General features: G+C 47.4%; 1 protein-coding gene across 1 annotated transcript in view; it reads left to right on the forward strand.

Moving 5' to 3' along the window:
* Window positions 1-149: 149 nt before the first annotated feature.
* lrp6 (low density lipoprotein receptor-related protein 6) overlaps window positions 150-18,570 on the forward strand; it is a 233,531-nt gene continuing 215,110 nt past the window's right edge. Inside the window, exon 1 of the mRNA XM_038780256.1 lies at window positions 150-538. The gene's annotated coding sequence lies outside the window, so the exon portion shown is untranslated. The remainder of the gene's footprint in view (window positions 539-18,570) is intronic.

Genomic DNA, 18,570 nt, shown 5'->3' on the forward strand with positions numbered 1-18,570 from the left:
AAAAGATTATTATTAGATGGATTAATTGTTGAGAAGTAAATTTTTGTTTCCTGGCTATTGTGCTCGTGATCGGGTTTTCTTTTGTGGGAGGGACTGATGTTTTGCTGATAGTTGTCAATAACGTTTATTTCTTTATGAACATAGGTTCACCACTGTTGTTATTTGCAAATCGGCGAGACTTGAGGTTGGTGGATGCTGCTGGTGCAAAGACTAACGCCACGGTTGTTGTTGCTGGTTTAGAAGACGCAGCTGCGGTGGATTTTATATTTTCCGAGGATCTAGTATACTGGACTGACGTGAGTGAAGAAGCGATCAAGCTGATTTTTCTAAATCAGACAGGTAACACTCAGAATATAGTGATATCAGGGCTTGTATCTCCCGATGGACTGGCGTGTGATTGGTTGGGGAAAAAGTTATACTGGGCAGACTCAGAAACCAATCGGATTGAAGTTGCTAATTTAGATGGATCTTTGCGGAAAGTATTATTTTGGCAAGACCTGGATCAGCCTCGGGCAATCGCATTGGATCCAGCAAGAGGGTGAGTGCAATGTACTTTATTCTGCAGACATTTTATTGATCAGTGATTTGAATTGAAATTTTCTTGAAACAATTTATGGAAGAGAATCTTCAGTTAGCTTTTCTGGATTTCTACTTTAAAAAAAAACTGATTCTTACTCTGTCCCAAAATGCATACAAGATTGATTTTACTCTTTGATGGTTTCTTGGTTTGGAAGACCAGGTTTCTGCCTGATATAAACTCTATTGTTCAACTTTATTTGTGGCAAGTTTCTCCAACTTTTGCAAGCAATGGTCTTGTACAGTTGCAGGAAACTAAACTCTGATTTTTGACAATGCAGTATGAAACGACATATAATTTGAGGGGTTGGGACAATCCAGTTTTGAAATAATTCAACTGGTTAAGAGATTTGCTGAAGTACCTCCCCCGCTCCCCATGTCTGCACATTTCCTTTCTTGGCAAGAATCAGTTATTTGGTGTGGAGAGAAATGCATTTTATTGTATACCAAACACGTTGTAGCGCTGTGCCATGCGAGCAGTGTGTGTGTAGGTAGAAGGGTCTTGAGACATTTTGTATCCAGATTGTATGAAATTACAAGCTAGTTGCCAGTGCTGAGTGTTTACTGATGCCAAATAAATGGAGGAGAACAATGTAGCATTATTAAATCCCAGTCTGAGTCTCCAATTACATTTTGTCGCTCAAGTTAAACCTACTTTGGAGGTGGGACTGTGCGTTTTTAACCTCTTATTTGTCAGAATGAACTTTCAGAAGTTGCTGGAGTTGGGAAATTGTTTTTTGCAGAGCAATTTAGTGTTGATGTGAAGGACATTAATGATTCTCCGGCCTTGTTATGCACTCCCTCAGGCGCAAGGAGGCTGGTGAATAGCGGGTGAGGCTGAAAAACGAGAACCACGGCAGATGTAAAACAGTTTGCGATGCAGCCAGCCCGCCCCCGTAGGCGAAATTGGGATCTCACCGTAGTGTGGCAAGAAACTAGTGTGGCAAGCCTTATTTCCATACAATTAACGAGAGTTGCCCCATATCCAAAAGCCTCCCATCATTCAGCGGCCTCCCCAGCAAGTGGTCACATTGCTGCCGATTAGTACTACTTTTGGAAAAACTTGAACCTGGTAGGCTTCTGCGGGGAGCCGAGGAGGGGGAGTAGCAATCTGTGCTCACAAGCAAAGAGCCCGGGGGGTACTGGGCTTGCTGCCCCAGTGCTCGACGATAAGGGGGAGGGGGGGGGGGGCACCATCCAGACGGGTGGGATAAGTTGCTGGGCGGAGAGAGGGGCACAACCGCGCGCGGCACCCCCATGCTAACCCCTGGATTGTGTAACTGTTCCTGGAGCAACCCCTGTCCCTGCCCGTCTGCCCCACCTCTTCGGCCGGGTGTGCCTGGGCAGAGCGTTCGGGGTGGGGGGGGGAGGATCAGTGGAGGGTGTCTGGGTGGGAGCCACTGCTGTTTGTCAGTTTATCACCCTCTCCCAATGCCGTACAAATATAAAACGCTATGGAAGGGATTTTGGACCCAGCATAACTTACCCTAGAGCTGCTGCTGCTGCTAGGCCAGGTGCCCAGATGCCAGTGACAGCAGCAGCAGTGTCTGCAGATGGCTTGAGGCAGCGGCCCAGACCCTGGCCCACACCGAGGACTCGGCCGCCCATCAGGCTGGGGAGGGGCCCAGAGAGGGAGACCCGCGACGGCACAGCGTGTACAGGCATCGCTGGCCGTTCGAACAGCTGACTGACAGCGTGTACCGCAGGAGACTCGCCTCAACAAGGAGATGGTGCGACGTCCTCACGGATGTGGAACCACGTGGAGGAGGAGGAGCACATCCGCTTTCGGTGGCAGTCACTGTTGCTGCAGCCCTGAACTTTTATGCCTCCGGGATCCTTCCAGAGTTTGAACGGGGCCCTTTGTGGCACCTTGGTCACAGCCCGCAGGTGTATCTGACAGGTCACTGATATCCTGTTTGCCCGGGTGGAGAACTACATCAACTTTGGCATGGACCAATCCCAACAGGATGCCCAGTCAGTGGGATTCTCCGCCATCACTAGAATGCCATGCATCCAGCGGGTAATAGATGTCACATATGTTGCCCTGTGCTCATCGGACCATCTGGGGGTTCCATTCCCTGAATATCCAGCTGATGTGTGACCACCACATGAAGATCATGGATGTGTGTGCACGCTTTCCCGGGGGAGCGTCCACGGCGCTGCATCCTGGGGCAGTCGGTCATCCCCAGCCTCTTCGTGAACCACTCCAGGATGGGCGGCTGGTTCTTGGGGGATCAGGGGTACCCGCTAAGGACCTGCCTAATTACTCCAGTGCAATGAGGCCCATGCGGCCACACGGGCCGTGATCGAGCAGTGCATCGGGCTCCTCGAGATGCTCCGGTGGTGCCCTGCAGTACATTTCCCCGCCCGGAGGGTCGCCTGCTTTGTGGTGACCTGCCCACAACCTCACACAGCAGCGGGATGACGAGCTAGAGATTGGTGATGAGAAACATGTGGCCACCTCCTGAGGAGGATCAGGCAGAGCTGGACCAGCAGGAGCTGGAGGACAAGCCCAGGGTGGAACCGGAGGGCCAGCCAGAGGCTGCAGGACAGTGGCGAGATTCCGGCAAGCCCAGAGGGCCAGGGGGGCCTGTCATACTCGCCCGATTCACAGGACGTGACCTGTTCCATCATCGATACCTCACCCACCCCCATCTCCCACCCTCCTAGGGTATGTGTAACATCATCTGGGACTGTGTCGGCAGTGATCCTGAACTTAACCTTCCAACTCTACCACTATGTCCAGTCATGTCCTGTGAAGGCAGCCAGCTGTTTACATGTCCCGTGGCCTTCGCTGCCCCTGGTGGGTCCTCCGGGGCCAGTGGGCTCCGGTGCTCCTGCTGTCACATCGGTGTGCTGGCTGCGAGATGCTGCCTCATCAGAGGGGTTAAACTCTGGGGCGCTTGTGGCCACCATCCCCACTCCATGGATAGGTCCGGGCGGTGGGCATAGGGCACTGGGGTTCACCTTGAGTCTGGCGCCTCCCCATGGTCCGCACCGTCATGTCGACGCCCCCGGTGATGCTCCTCAGTGACTGGGCCATTCTCTGTAACGCCTCCGCAATGACCACCTGCGACTGGGACAAGCTCTGCAGTGCCTTGGCCATTCCCATCTGAGAGCAGAACACGGTCAGCCTGGTACTGGGTCACATCCCCCAGCGAGTTGGATATTCTGCCGAGACCCTAAGCCATGGCCGTTACTGACTGCACAACGCCTTGGAAACCCTCATCAATGGTGCCTGCGTCGTGCACCAGGCTCTCCACTGCGGTCGCCACCCTCGCAGTGTTGGCCTCGGTGCCACACATTGTCGGCGACATCTGTGCCCGTAGCCTCTGGGGCACCTCCAAGTGGCTGTGGACCTGCTGAAGTGTCACTGACATCTCCCTCTGAATGTTAAGGTGGCACCCTAATGTCCATCAGCTCCAGGTAACCCACTTCCACAGGCTCAGCATCTGACTGGGACCCAGCTGGGTCCTGGGATCCAGCAGATCTCCCACTGCGGTCTCGCCTGGGGGGGGGGGGGCTTCCTGCCTCCACCTGATGTACATCAGCAGCTGTGCGGTGCTCAACAGATTGTGCCCCAGAAGCCTGACCACGAACATCCCCCTCCGAGGTGCGTGTCTCTGCGCTGGTGGAGGGTGGGGATGACAGCTGTGACATATCGATCGTGTTCCTTGGAGCTCTCCGCCAAGATGGTCTCATGGAAGTCTGGGGAGGGAGCCACCCCGGATAGGCCATCATCATTGGCTGAAGGACCTGCGGGGGAATGGAAATGTGGCCAGTGGGAGGGATGGGTCAGTCAGTGAGGCAATACCAACTCCCGTTTGACAGATCCTCTGGGTGGAGCCCGGTGGTTCCTCACCTCTGCCAGCCTCCGTGTGGGTGACCGCACTGCCCTCGGCCACACCAGTCACCTCCAGGGCACACTCCTCTAAGTAGTCTGGCACCCCACCACCAGTCTGGGCCCTCTCCTGACGATTATGGGAGAGTTGAGGAGATACAGAGGGGGCTTCATTCGTCACACGCGTAGTTCAGTGGTGGGAGTGTGTGTGAAGGGAGGGTTGGGGGCCATATGGACGGGGAGGGTAGTTAGATGCCCATGAGGCATGGCGAGTGCGGTGCCGGTAAATTAGATGACGAGCATTTAATTGTGGGGCGAAGCCTCTGGGACCACGTTGAGTAGACCAATTAACGTTGAATAGTGTTGCCAGTCTCGCTGGGCGAAAGCTTTGACAAAGAGTCATCGGACTCGAAACGTTAGCTCTTTTCTCTCCCTACAGATGCTGCCAGACCTGCTGAGATTTTCCAGCATTTTCTCTTGCGTGTGTGATATTCTTCTTCCATACCGTTGGCAACTTAAAAAAAATTATATCTTTTTTTTGTTTTCTTTTTAAAAAAAAGAAATTTAAGAACCCAATTCATTTTTTCCAATAATGGGGCAATTTAGCCGTGGCCAATCCACCTACCCCGCACATCTTTGGGTTGTGGGGGGAGAGCCACGCAGACACACGGAGAATGTGCAAACTCCACACGGACAGTGACCCAGAGCCGGGATCGAACCCGGATCCTCGGCACCGTGAGGCAGCAGGGCTACGTTTATTTGTTTTCTGCTGGTGCTGCATACCTGAGTATTACTGGGATATTGGGCCACATAACAAAAATCATTTTGCACGTGGATGGAGAAGAATTAGCAGCAACATCGTTACTGGGTGGACTTATCCAAAATAAAAATAAATTCATGTTATTTATTTTAAAAATCTGCCCGTAAGATATATATCAATCTCCATTTTGCGACTTGCTTAATTAATTTCAATCTTATTAAAAAATCCATGGGAGTTGTGTAATTATGCTCCTACTCTTTGCTCGTTTAAGCATTCTGCTGTCCAAATCTAGAGGAAATGGAGAATATAAATAGTGTATAAGTGTGCACATAAGGCATTTTTTAAGATGTCATTTTAGGTTTTGATGGCTTATCTTCTCTCATTTTGAGCTGCTAGATCCATTTTTGTAGGATGGATCCTCCTTGTTCTGAAATATGCAGCAAGCATCCTTCGGCAATCTGAAACATCTGGATTTGTTGCTGGCAGCTCCTCATCTCAACTTTTGTAGTGAGAATTCAGTATTTCTGTCAATACTGCTCCCATTGTTTGCGGCACGTGCTGATGTAAAGTAGCTGTTGGATCTGAAATAGGAACTTAGAAAGTAGGAGCAGGGGGAAGCCATTCGGCCCTTCAAGCCTACTCTGCCATTCATTATGATCAAGGCTGATCATCCAACTCAATAGACTAATTACGCTTTTCCCCGCATATCCTTTGATCCCCTTCACCCTAATTGCTATCCCTAACTGCTTCTTGAAAATATACAGGGTGGGATTCTCCGTCCCAACAGCCCCGTTTTCCGGTACGGCGTGCCCCCACCGGCAGCGGGATCCTCCTTTCCGGCAGCTAGCCAATGAGGTTTCCCGTTGTGGCCATCCCTCGCCGGTGCGGTGCTGGTGAAGCGGAGGATCCAGGCCACAATGTTTTTTGGCCTCCGCTACTTCCTGTGGTAATGAATTCCACAGGCTGACCTCTCTCTGGGTGAAGAAATTTCTCCTCCCCTCTGTCCTAAACACTCTACCCCAGCTCTCCAGCAGCAGCATTGGTAAGGATAGTTCATTTGGAAGCCCTGTTTTGGATATGTGCTTTGTTGATGAAATTATAAACACTAATGAGACTGAGACTATGTAAGAAGAATGTTCTACTCCTAATTTCCTGGTTAGAAGCTCTCAAATTTTAGTGACACTTCCGCAAAACAAAGATTCCAAAAAATGCAGATAACCCAAATAATCAATTTACTATTTTTAAAAATGTATATGCATCAAGAGTATCAAACTTGTCTTTACTGCTAGGAAACATCACACTTCTGTGTAATAACGCATGATCCTAAATATTCCCTCTGTTTGCCATTGGCCTAATTACATTTAAGTCAATACACGTTAATGTGCCAAAATAGTATCTGTTTAACACTCAATCTGCCCACCCACCACCTGTAACCACCTGCATTTCATCCAGTTATATCACCCAAAATGCTCTCCTGAGGAATAATTTGAGTTTGGGAAGAAAGAATATGTAATTATATTGTGCAATGTTGTTTTGAAAATTCAAATGAACATAATATTAAAACTTTGTTTACCAGTTATTACAGTCTAGTGATGGCATTGCTGCCACAGGAGTTAACAATTAGATTGTTTAAAGCATCAAACTTGTAGATCCCATTATACCAGCTACACTGAATAAATCAGATGCTGTTATTTGTTGCCATGCCTTTGTATAACTAAAGGGATATAGCTTCCTTAATTCGATTGGTGGGGGAACCACCGATACTCTGATTCAACCACCAACTATCTGATTAATGACAGAACTTTATTAATGTTTCAAATTTAAAATGTACCTATTTCTCTCCAATTCTTATGTTTGGCTTTAGTGTCCTTTATGACAGTAATGTCCTGTTTTGCCAGCTTGAGGTCAACTATTCAGCACAAAACCGGGATTGAGCCGGAGATCTCGAACTGACTCACAGCCATCCTAAGGTCTAGTTGCAACCTTCTGTCCTCTCTGGCGTACTCTCGATGGATGTACGTCTTTACAAACAATAAATTAAAACCCTTACCCGTGTCTTCAAACCTCTTTTTTTTAATAAACATTTTATTGAGGTATTTCTTTGGCATTTCAACAGCAACAAAATCAACAATGTCCATCCTGTAGAGACCACCCTATCCTGAATCTCCCTTAGCGGCAGGAGTGGGAAGGTTGGTACCTGCTTCCGCAAAAAGTCCCGTACCTGTAAATATCGGAACTCATTCCCCCCCAGCCAATGCAAACTTCTCCTCCAGCGCCCTCATACTCGGGAAGCTACCTCCCAAGAACAAGTCCCCCATCCTCTCAATCCCCGCTCTCCGCCAAATTCGGAACCCCCCTGTTCATCCGCCCCGGGGCAAATCGATGGTTGTCGCAGATTGGGGACCAGACCGATGCCCCCTCTGCTCCCACATGTCTCCTCCACTGCCCCAGACTCTCAGGGCCGCCACCACCACTGGACAGGTGGAGTACCGCGCCGGCGGGAATGGCAGGCGCGCCATCACCACTGGACAGGTGGAGTACCGCGCCGGCGGGAATGGCAGGCGCGCCATCACCAATGCCCCCAAACTTGTGCCCTTACACGAAGCCGCCTCCATGCGCACCCATGCCGGTTCTCCCCCCCCCCCCCCCCCCCCCCCCCCACCAGCCACCTCCTAACCATGGCTATATTAGCCACCCAGTAGTAATTACTGAAATTTGGCAGCACCAGCCCTCCTCTGCTCGAGCATTGCTCTCTTCACCCACGGGGGCTTGGCCCCCCACACAAAGCCCACGATAATCTTATTGATCCGCTTAAAAAAGGACTGTGGGATGAAGATGGGGAGGCACTGGAAATCGAATAGGAACCTCGGGATGACCATCATTTTTACCGACTGCACCCTACCCGCCAGAGACAACGGGAGCGCATCCCATCTCCGGACATCCTCCTTCATCTGGTCCACAAACCGGGACATGTTCAATTTGTGTGGCCTGTCCCAATCCCTCGCCACCTGAATACTCAAGTACCTAAAACTGTCCCCTACCACTCTAAACGGCAGTTCCCCCAGTCGGCTCTCCGGACCTCTCGCCTGAACCACAAGCAACTCTCTCTTCCCTATATTAAGCTTGTACCCCGAAAACCGGCCAAACCCCCCTAAGATTCCCATAATTTCCCCCATCCCCTCCATTGGGTCTGAGACATACAACAGTAAGTCATCCGCTTACAGTGAGACTCTGTGCTCCACCCCCGGACCAACCCTTTGTCTTCAACTCTCTTCGCAAGCGACTCTTCCCTATCTGTGAACTCCCCAACCTGTCCTGGCCTTTCACACACTACCATTGGTCATAAATCCAACAGTTCCATGGTCCTGTTCTCATTAATTCCACACTGAACCTCTCCATTTCTGTTTCTACTTTTAAAAACTTTCTCTAATTCATTTTATTCCGACCAAGGTTTTGGTCATTTCTCTCTGACCTCTGCTTGATAGCCACCCGTTTATCTATCTCCCTGTACCTCCCATATAACACCGTGTAGTTTGGTCTATTCGAGAGCGACTGGATCAATGCCAGTTGTTCCTGATGTGGGTCAGTTTGGTTGGGCGTGGATACATTGAGCTTCTGAACTGTTGAGGCACTCTGTTCACACTCCAACATAACTGAAGAAACAAATAGAAAAGCATCTTATTTGCACAGCTGTTGAAACAGTTAGCACCGCGCTTGTGAGCACACGCATGCGCACACTTAAGGCAAGCACGTCTGAATGTGCTCACTGATCTCTGGAATTGGGTACGCTTCCATTATTGTTGATCCCAGAGACATATGCTTTTTATTTGGCCAATGTTAATTTTAAACTGCTCAGTTTCTCTTCTCTGTTCTACCGTAAAAGGTTTTCGGGTTAGAAGCAGAAAATACAGGTTTACATTTCCCTTTTCTCCCCCATCCCGCTTGTTTGAGGAGGGTGACTTCTGTGCAGTGCGTTCCCTTTGTTGTATTTAATGTCAGGTGTTGGCCTTTGTTGGACGGACTCTGATGCCGAACACTTCAGTATCCAGTGCGGACAATAAACAGCTTGTGGTTTATCCTGCTGCCTTCAAAACCTTGATCCAGGATGAAAATTGTATATCCACATTTCTGTGCAACAAAATACCATCAATTTTCTTCCACTTGTCTAGTTATTTGTACGATAGCTGATGGAAGAAGAATCATTCATTCGCACCTGGCTGCATTTTTTTCCTATCCTTGGGATGTGGACTATGGTGGTGAGATCGAATTCATTGCTCAACCCTGGGTACCTGCAGCAGCTGTGTTGTGTAGAGCTAGAGACAAATGCAGGACAGGTAGCTGTAGCAGATTCCTTGCCCGATGGACATCAATGAACCTGTTGAGTTTATGGTTAGCCACAAATTATCCAATGAATTAAAAACTCAATTTTGTCTTGCCACTTTGCTACTGCAGCATTGAAACTGCTCGGCTGCTTCCCTTTTACTGCAAATGAATCCTCCGCCTCGGGTCAGTCCGCTGTTCAGATTAGTACGCTCAATAATTCTTCTTTTTGCACAGAATCACTGTTTTAATTTGCCATCTGTCTGTATAAACCGTAAAATTCTCATTTGTCTTTGAATTGGAGTTTTTTTTATTTGTCTGCTGGATAAGTATTTCTGCAAATCACATAAACATCACGTGTAACATCACATCTGTTGAAAAGCAAAATCTACCATTTTAAATATATTCTCACTCTTTATTGTTGATGGAATATTGTACAGCCTCCCTTTGGCTATTAGCCTGCATCTGCCCATTCTTCTGGCCCGTTTATGTCCTTCTGCGATCTCCTGCCTTCTGCAGATTTCTTTGCTCTTCCTCAGTTCAGAACAAACTTTGATAACCGCTCCTTTGTAGAATTTCAGATTATTTTTCGATACATTTTTCATTTGATACATCCAATGATCTAAATTTCTAAAACAAAAGATAGACATGCCCACACATTCAAATTCATTCTGCTTGTTGGCACAAGAATTAAACAAAGTCCTAGTGGCATTGTAGTGAGGTGGCACAGTGGTTAGCGCTGCTGCCTCACGGCGCCAGGGACCCGGGTTCAATTCCGTCCTCGGGTCACTGTTTGTGTGGAGTCTGCACATTCTCCCCGTGTCTGCGTGGGTTTCCCCCGGGTGCTCCGGTTTCCTCCCACCAGATGCAGGTTAGATGGATTGGCATAAAGTGCCCGTTCGTGTCCAAAAGATGTGCAGGTTGGTTGGGTTATAGGGATGGCTAAGGGGAGCAGGCCTAGGTAGGGTGCTCATTCAGAGGGTTGGTGAAGACTCGATGGGCTGAATGGCCTCCTGCGCTGTAGAGATTCGATGATTTGAAGCATTGATACCTTGTTACCCATACACCCGAATATTTAGTAACTTTCTTCACTCTCTTTCCAAACACACTGACTCTTACTGGCCTGAAATTCTACCAGTGCTAGTGAAGAAAGACATACAGGCCATAGTACCTTTCACCATATCAGGACATCCCAAAGTACTTCACAGTACTTCTTTAAATTGTAGCCTTTGTAACAGAGGAAACGGGCAGTCAGTTTCTGCACAGCAGCAATGTGATAATGATCAGACATCGGTTTTGAGGTGTTGATTGAAGGATAAATATTGGCCAGGGCGCTGGCAAGAACTCCCCCATCTTCTCTTCAGGATAGTACCATGGCATCTTTTAGACCCACTTGAGAGGTAAATATTGCCTCAGTTTAATGTCTCACTAGAAAGACAGCACTCTGACAGTGCAGCACTCCCTCAGCACTGCACTGACGTGTCAGCCTAGAATTTGTGCCCGAGTTCCTGAAATTGGACTTAAACTTACAACATTCTGATTTAGATGAGAGTGTCCAAACCCTGAACGGTAACTGGTACACTGCCGTGCTGCAAGATGGCTCAACAGTGTAGTGAGCACATCAAGTTTTTTCCCCCCTCCATGAACGATCAGTGTGCTCAGTTGTATGGATTCTTCACAGGGTCAGCTACCTGTTGACCAGTGCACAGCCCCAATTGAATAGATGGATAATCTTGAAGACATGCTAACCATATGTATGCAGGGTGGACCAGTGGTTCGCGCTGCTGCCTCAAGGCGCTGAGGACCCGGGTTCGATCCTGGCCCTGTCCATGTGGAGTTTGCACATTCTCCCTGTGTCTGCGTGGCTCTCACCCCCCACAGCCCAAAATGAAGTGCAGGGTAGGTGAATTGGCCATGCTAAATTGTCCCTTAATTGGATAAAGATTTTTAAAAAGCAATGCATGCTAGCCCTCTCGTTATGTTGCTCAAACCATAGAATTTACAGTTGAGAAGGAGGCCATTCGGCCCATTGAGTCTGCACCGGCTCTTGGAAAGAGCACCCTACCCAAGGTCAACACCTCCACCCTATCCCCATAACCCATTAACCCCACCCAACATTTAGGGCAATTTTGGACACTAAGGGCAATTTATCATGGCCAATCCACCTAACCTGCACATCTTTGGACTGTGGGAGGAAACCGGAGCACCCGGAGGAAACCCACGCACACACGGGGAGGATGTGCAGACTCCGCACAGACGGTGACCCAAGCCGGAATCGAACCTGGGACCCTGGAGCTGTGAAGCAATTGTGCTATCCACAATGCTACCGTGCTGCCCTCAAATGGCCTTGCTTCCTGTGTAAGCCCGAAACCCTCTGCCTCTTTCCCTTGCTTTCCCCTCCTAAGACACTCATTAAAGTCTGCCTCTCTGACCAAGTGTTTGATCACCTAATATCTCCTGATGTGGCTCTGTTATATTTGTTTTATAATGCTCCTGTGGCATTATATAAATGTATTATTGCAAGGAACCACAGCAGACGTCTCTCCCGATGTCCACACACTTGCTCTTTGCGGTGGCCAATTAGTCGCTAACTATGGGGAATGGGAACCATGGCTGACTCTTCACGTTCAGCTCCCACTCCATTCTTACTTTGTTCAAGAATCTTAAACTAATGTTGCACAGCAACCGTGATCAGATATTTCAGTGGAAACTTTGCATTTAACACTGAACACGGGGCTTTCTGTATATCTTGGTTCTGAATCGGATGCCCGTTTACCCTGCAGTCCTGTCAAACTCCTACAGTGTTCGATGACCCTGGACAGAGTTTGAGTAGTTACAATGTAGCAATGAGAGAGGTTGATTTTAATGTGCGGGACAGATCATCAGCGTTCCTCACATCTATAGTCGGGTCAATTTCTCATCCGGTTGGCTGCCGAGGATGGTGTTGGCCAGTACATTGAGTGGGTTTTCCCCAACTCAAATACAAAACGTAATAGGCATGACACGCATTACACTTAACACCAGTTTATTACCATTGTTTCAGGTAGGCATTCGCTATGGGGTAGGTCAGATAATCCACAAATATTGCTGAATTACTTTGCTCTAAGTACCCAGAGTGTGGGGAAGATACTTAGAACTTAAATTAGCATCAATACTGTTGTACGTCATTGTTGGTTTGCATACCAAACCGCTTGATCATGAGGAGGGAGCAATATCTGGATTATAGTGGACATGGGGAGGGAGCAATATCTGGATTATAGTGGACAGGGGAGGGAGCAATATCTGGATTATAGTGGACAGGGGGAGGGAGCAATATCTAGATTATAGTGGACAGGGGGAGGGAGCAATATCTGGATTATAGTGGACAGGGGGAGGGAGCTATATCTGGATTATAGTGGACATGGGGAGGGAGCAATATCTGGATTATAGAGGACATGGCGAGGGAGCAATATCTGGATTATAGTGGACATGGGGAGGGAGCTATATCTGGATTATAGTGGACAGGGGGAGGGAGCTATATCTGGATTATAGTGGACATGGGGAGGGAGCAATATCTGTATTATAGTGGACATGGGGAGGGAGCAATATCTAGATTATAGTGGACAGGGGGAGGGAGCAATATCTGGATTAAAGAGGACATGGGGAGGGAGCAATATCTAGATTATAGTGGACATGGGGAGAGAGCAATATCTAGATTATAGTGGACAGGGGGAGGGAGCAATATCTGGATTAAAGAGGACATTGGGAGGGAGCAATATCTGGATTAAAGAGGACATGGGGAGGGAGCAATATCTGGATTATAGTGGACATGGGGAGGGAGCAATATCTGGATTATAGTGGACATGGGGAGAGAGCAATATCTGGATTAAAGAGGACATTGGGAGGGAGCAATATCTGGATTAAAGAGGACATTGGGAGGGAGCTATATCTGGATTATAGTGGACAGGGGGAGGGAGCAATATCTGGATTAAAGAGGACATTGGGAGGGAGCAATATCTGGATTAAAGAGGACATTGGGAGGGAGCTATATCCGGATTATAGTGGACAGGGGGAGGGAGCAATATCTGGATTATAGTGGACAGGGGGAGGGAGCAATATCTGGATTAAAGAGGACATGGGGAGGGAGCAATATCTGGATTATGCTGGACATGGGGAGGGAGCAATATCTGGATTAAAGAGGACATGGGGAGCAATATCTGGATTATAGTGGACATGGGGAGGGAGCAATATTTGGATCATAGTGGACATAGTCTCATCCATTCTGTTACCTGTTGGGATTGCACTTGAACAATGATTATTTGGGTTCAGTCCTGGAGGACGTTTTGAAGTACTGTATTCCTTGACATCAGTTAGTGTTCTGGGACTGGAGGGGCAGAATCTCGGGCAGTGATCTTTTCCACCTTCAAATTGTTTTGGGTGTAACTGTTAGAGGTTTTTTGGTTAAATATCTAGAATTGTGACAGACATTCACTGAGGTTCAGTTCCTCTCACTGATTTTCCAAGTGGAGTAATTATTTTTGAGGATCGTGATTGCATTTTGGCCCTTGACCCACTCCCCAGAATGTCAGATGTTGGCATTTGAAAGATGGAATATAGGGATGCTTAATTGTGCAGTTTGATTTATGAATGTTGAGCTTCCTATCTGAGGCAAATGGGTCAGAGATGGATGAGATCTGAAATGTGCAGTTTTCTAGTTGGGAGTCAATGCCCCAAACATCATGTTATCACTTAGAGTTTACGCAAATCAATGGCTGTGCTTGGAGGATTTGAGTGTGACCTTGATGGAGCAGTGAGGAGAGGAAGGTACCCCTTTGCTTTTTCACCTGGTAGGGTTGGATCCTTGCTCTACTACAGGGGAGGATTCAGAACGGATTTGAGGATAAATCCGGGGGGGGGGGGGGGGGGGGATTTCAATAAAGTTCTCTGACTCTAAAGCTAGTTTGTTGAGTGATTAAGATCTATTCTGTTCCTAAGGTTTAAAATAGTACAGGAACTTGTGGCAAGATTAATAATACAAAAAGAAAATAATCAATTGAATAAAATAATTAGGTAGTTAATTAAAGCACATTAAGGATGGCAGGACAGGTGATGTGTTGGGGCTGCAGCATGTGGGAGCTCCTGGATAACGTATTGTGCTCCAGGGAAAACCCCCTCGTCTGCAGGAAGTGTCTATGGTTTGAGGAGCTTTGGCTCAGAGTCCATAGACTCCCTACAGTGCAGAAGATGATCTTTCAGCCCATCAAGCCTGCACCAATCCTAGGTCCACTTGCCCACCCTATCCACGTAACCCCAATTAACCTGCGCATCTTTGGACACTAAGGGGCAGTTTACCATGGCCAATCCACCTAACCTGCACTCCTTGAACTGTGGGAGGAAACCGGAGCACCTGGAGGAAACGCACACAGACACGGGGAGAAAGTACAAACTCCATTTAGACATTCACCCAAGGCTGGAATTGAACCCGGGTCCCTGGCGCTCTGAGGGAGCAGTGCTAACTACATATAGTGAGGGTGATTGACACTGTTCTCTGCAGCTCAGTGAGAGCTCAGACAGCGATAGCTCCTGCCCGGTGTCAGGTTCGAGACATTTTCTCAGGGCTGGAGAGGAACCTGCAGTGGGAGGGGGGGATCCAGTGGTCGTGGTCCATGCGGGTAGCAATGACCGAGGCAGGATGAGAAAGGAGGTTCTGCATAGTCGGTATGAGGGGCTCAGCACCGAATTAAGAAGCGGAAGGTGGTGATCTCTGCCTTATTACCTGAGGCATGTGCAAACTGGCATAGGACAAATCAGACTAGAGAAATTAAAGTGTGGCTCAAAGACTGATGTGGGTTATGGTTCATGGGGCACTGGTCCCAGTCCTGCGGAAAGCGGGATCTGTACCGTGTGGCGCTTTACATCTGAACTGTGGTGGGCTGGTGTTCTGCCGAGCCACATAACTCGGCACGTCGAGAGAGTTTTAAACTAAATACTGGGGGGAAGGGATCAAATTTGGGAGGATGTGGTAGACAAAAGGCAAGAGAGATAGGTACTGATATGGGATATGATAAACTGACTGTGGTACAAATTGTAGCCAAAACCAGATTGCATGGTGAGAAATTTGGTCAAGTACTAAATACCACAAGAACCACAAAGGTCATAAGCAAAAGATAGCTACTTGGTAGCAAAACAAAACTGATGAACTGATGATGCAAACAGAAAGAAATGAGTATGATCTGACAGCCATTACAGAGACATGACTACAGGATGACCGAGATTGGGACCTGAATATCGAGGGGTATGTGACATTAAGTTAAGGACAGGAAGTTAGGAAAAGGTGGAGGGGTGGCTCTGTCAATTAATGATGACACATTAGAGAGGATGACCCAAGTTCTGGAAAAATGGATGTCGAAGTGGATTGGGGTGAAAAATGATAAGCCAAAGAGTCACTTGTGGGAGTGGTGTACAGGCTCCCTAATCGTGACTACATGGCAGGACAGAGTTTAAAAGAAGAGATAATGGGAGCTTGTCAGAAAGGTGTTTCAATATTCCCCCCCCCCTCCCACACACAACCCGCAGTGATCCTCGTCCAATCAAAACCTGGACAAGTGGGCTGCTTCAACCTTGAGTCTGCTTAAATTCACATTCCGATTATAATTACGGGCCAAAATAATAAAATCCCAAATAAGAAATGGGAACAAAGGAAATTAGCAGGAAGGACTCTTGCACCGTGCATTCGATTCCTGATGCTGATAAAATTAATTTTAGAAATTTGCATAACTACAGATAGTTCTGTACTATGGATTGGTTTATTTTCTCAGTCCCCCTTCAATTTGATCTCTCCTGCCCTTTAGTAGTAGGCATTGTTGGGACCGTTGTCTATTCTAAAGAAGGTTATTCTTTTGAAAGTAGTTGTATCACCTTCACTTCTGTCGCAGCCAACTCCGGGTCTGCCCTTCACATCTGACTTGGACATATTGGTTCACAGCATCGGTCCATCTTGGCAGCACATTGAACAATGAGACCAGTGAAATCTCCTAATTTAAAAAGTGTGGTTTTATATTTGGTCTCTAGTGAGGGACGTATTATTGGTGAGGAAAGAAGTGGAAACAATTAAACTTCCAATAAGCAATATGACATTGTGATGATAGAAGAAAACTAATGAACTCTCTATCGAAGATGGTGGCTACTTTCAGTAAATAGAAACTTTGAAATCTGTGAGCATGAAGTAGCGCAGTTGATTAAACATCAGAAATGTTCTTTTGTATGAAGTTTTGGGATTCATGCTTTCTTTCTTGCATGTACCTCTGCGTCAGTTTGATCTCCTTGACTTCTCTTATCATGCAGTACTCTGGACAGTTCTGTTGACCGTGCCACATACCTCTTGGTGAGCATTGTACAGAGCCTGTCATAGTTTTTGTTTACTACATACTATCAACTAAATGCTGCCCATCATCATTTGGTCAGGGTATTTCAAAGTGCAGGTCATGATGTGTGGGTGGGTCATGGAGCAATTGGTCGAGGTGTTTTCACGATGGTCCTGATTTGCATTTCCCAATGGCCGCTGTTGGCATTTTTATTGAGAATGCGGCCATAAATGGCAGCTGTGAGCAGGTCACATGCCCTGGACGTACACTTAACGTCTAGCGCCCTATGTATGTGCTTTGATGTCGAATCACAGAGGGCAGCTTCTTCCATTTTCTAGCTGCTGGCAAGCACGACAAGAGGACTGTAAAGATAAATCCTTTCTTAAAAGTAAGAGATGGCCAGAGACACAAATAGGCAGTGTACCTACTGGACAGGACCTCACAATGAATCTGCCAGAGAGAGCTGCCAGGGAGAGCCCAGGGCAGGACAGAGCGGTGCGAGTGTTGGTTCTGTACAGGGCCTCTGGTTAACAGCCTACAAAGAAGATACTTCACTCTGGAACAAAGCAGTATAAAGATTTCTTGAGTTGTGTATTTGACAATTGTGCCACTGCAAATAGGGATGCTGCCCGTGTGTTATAGGCAGGGAAGTACTAGAGAATGAGAGAAAATGTTTCAGATTTTAAAGGAGAAATGGTGGGCGAACCCCAGATTCTGTTATTAACTCATAGCTGACTCCAAAAGAAAAGAATTTGCTGCTGTACCTGAACTGTGATAACACAAAAAACACAACGAAAGCCCATGATAAATATCATCTCCCCAGGTGTATCCAGTAACATTGTGTTGTTATTGCCCTTCACGACTACCTACATGTGTGAGGTTGGATTTTCCGTTTTCACAAAGAAGAGGCAAACTGGCTGAAGTCAGCACCTGGCATGCTGTGACGTCCCTCTCCTCCTGTGAACCTGACTGGAGTGAAATTGAGTCGACCAAGCAGGCGCCCCTCAGAGGTGGCTTCACTCTTGAGTGAACTGTTATTGTTTGAATCTTCTGTGTTTCAAATAGTTGGCCCATAACATGGTTACAATGTAAATCCATCCTGGGACAACTCCGTGATCAGTCCACATTGTGTAGCTTTAGGTTGCTGGGGACAACATTGAAAGAGATCTGAACTGTCATTCACTCTGTTTCTGGAAAAAGCACTGAGATTGAGTGGGTGGAGATCCTGAAGTGTTTTTCGGAATCGCACTCCCCAGCATCCAAACATCATCCTGCCTCAATTTGATAAATCTTTGCAGTCAGTTAGATATTGTAAGTAAATACTGCACGCATGCATGGTGGAGCAGAACACCAATAAATGTTTTAAGAAGTTAAATGAATGGATTAAGAGTTATAATTTGGATGCTACATGTGGTCCAGTTAGCGAGGCAGAAATCTTTGTCGGCACGATTCACTTTTGAGGAGGAAAGAAAGTGTCTTGTGATATTCCATTTGCTGTAGCCAGCAGCCATGTTCACTCCTGTAGGCAACTATTTGAGGAATTAAGTTGAAGTTGACTTGCAGTCTGGTTCTGTTTAAACTATTCCCTTTGAAAGTACACTGTATGCAAACAACTGTTGGAACTGAGCCAAAGCAGTTTGAGCTGGTGTTTTTGTCATCATCTGGCGGAGAGAGTCAGACATCCTGCATGGTTTGTAGAGACACGGGAGCTCTTTCCCCTTGTGTTTTGT

This window comes from Scyliorhinus canicula, chromosome 20 (genome assembly GCF_902713615.1).
Source record: "Scyliorhinus canicula chromosome 20, sScyCan1.1, whole genome shotgun sequence".
Lineage (NCBI taxonomy): Eukaryota > Metazoa > Chordata > Chondrichthyes > Carcharhiniformes > Scyliorhinidae > Scyliorhinus > Scyliorhinus canicula.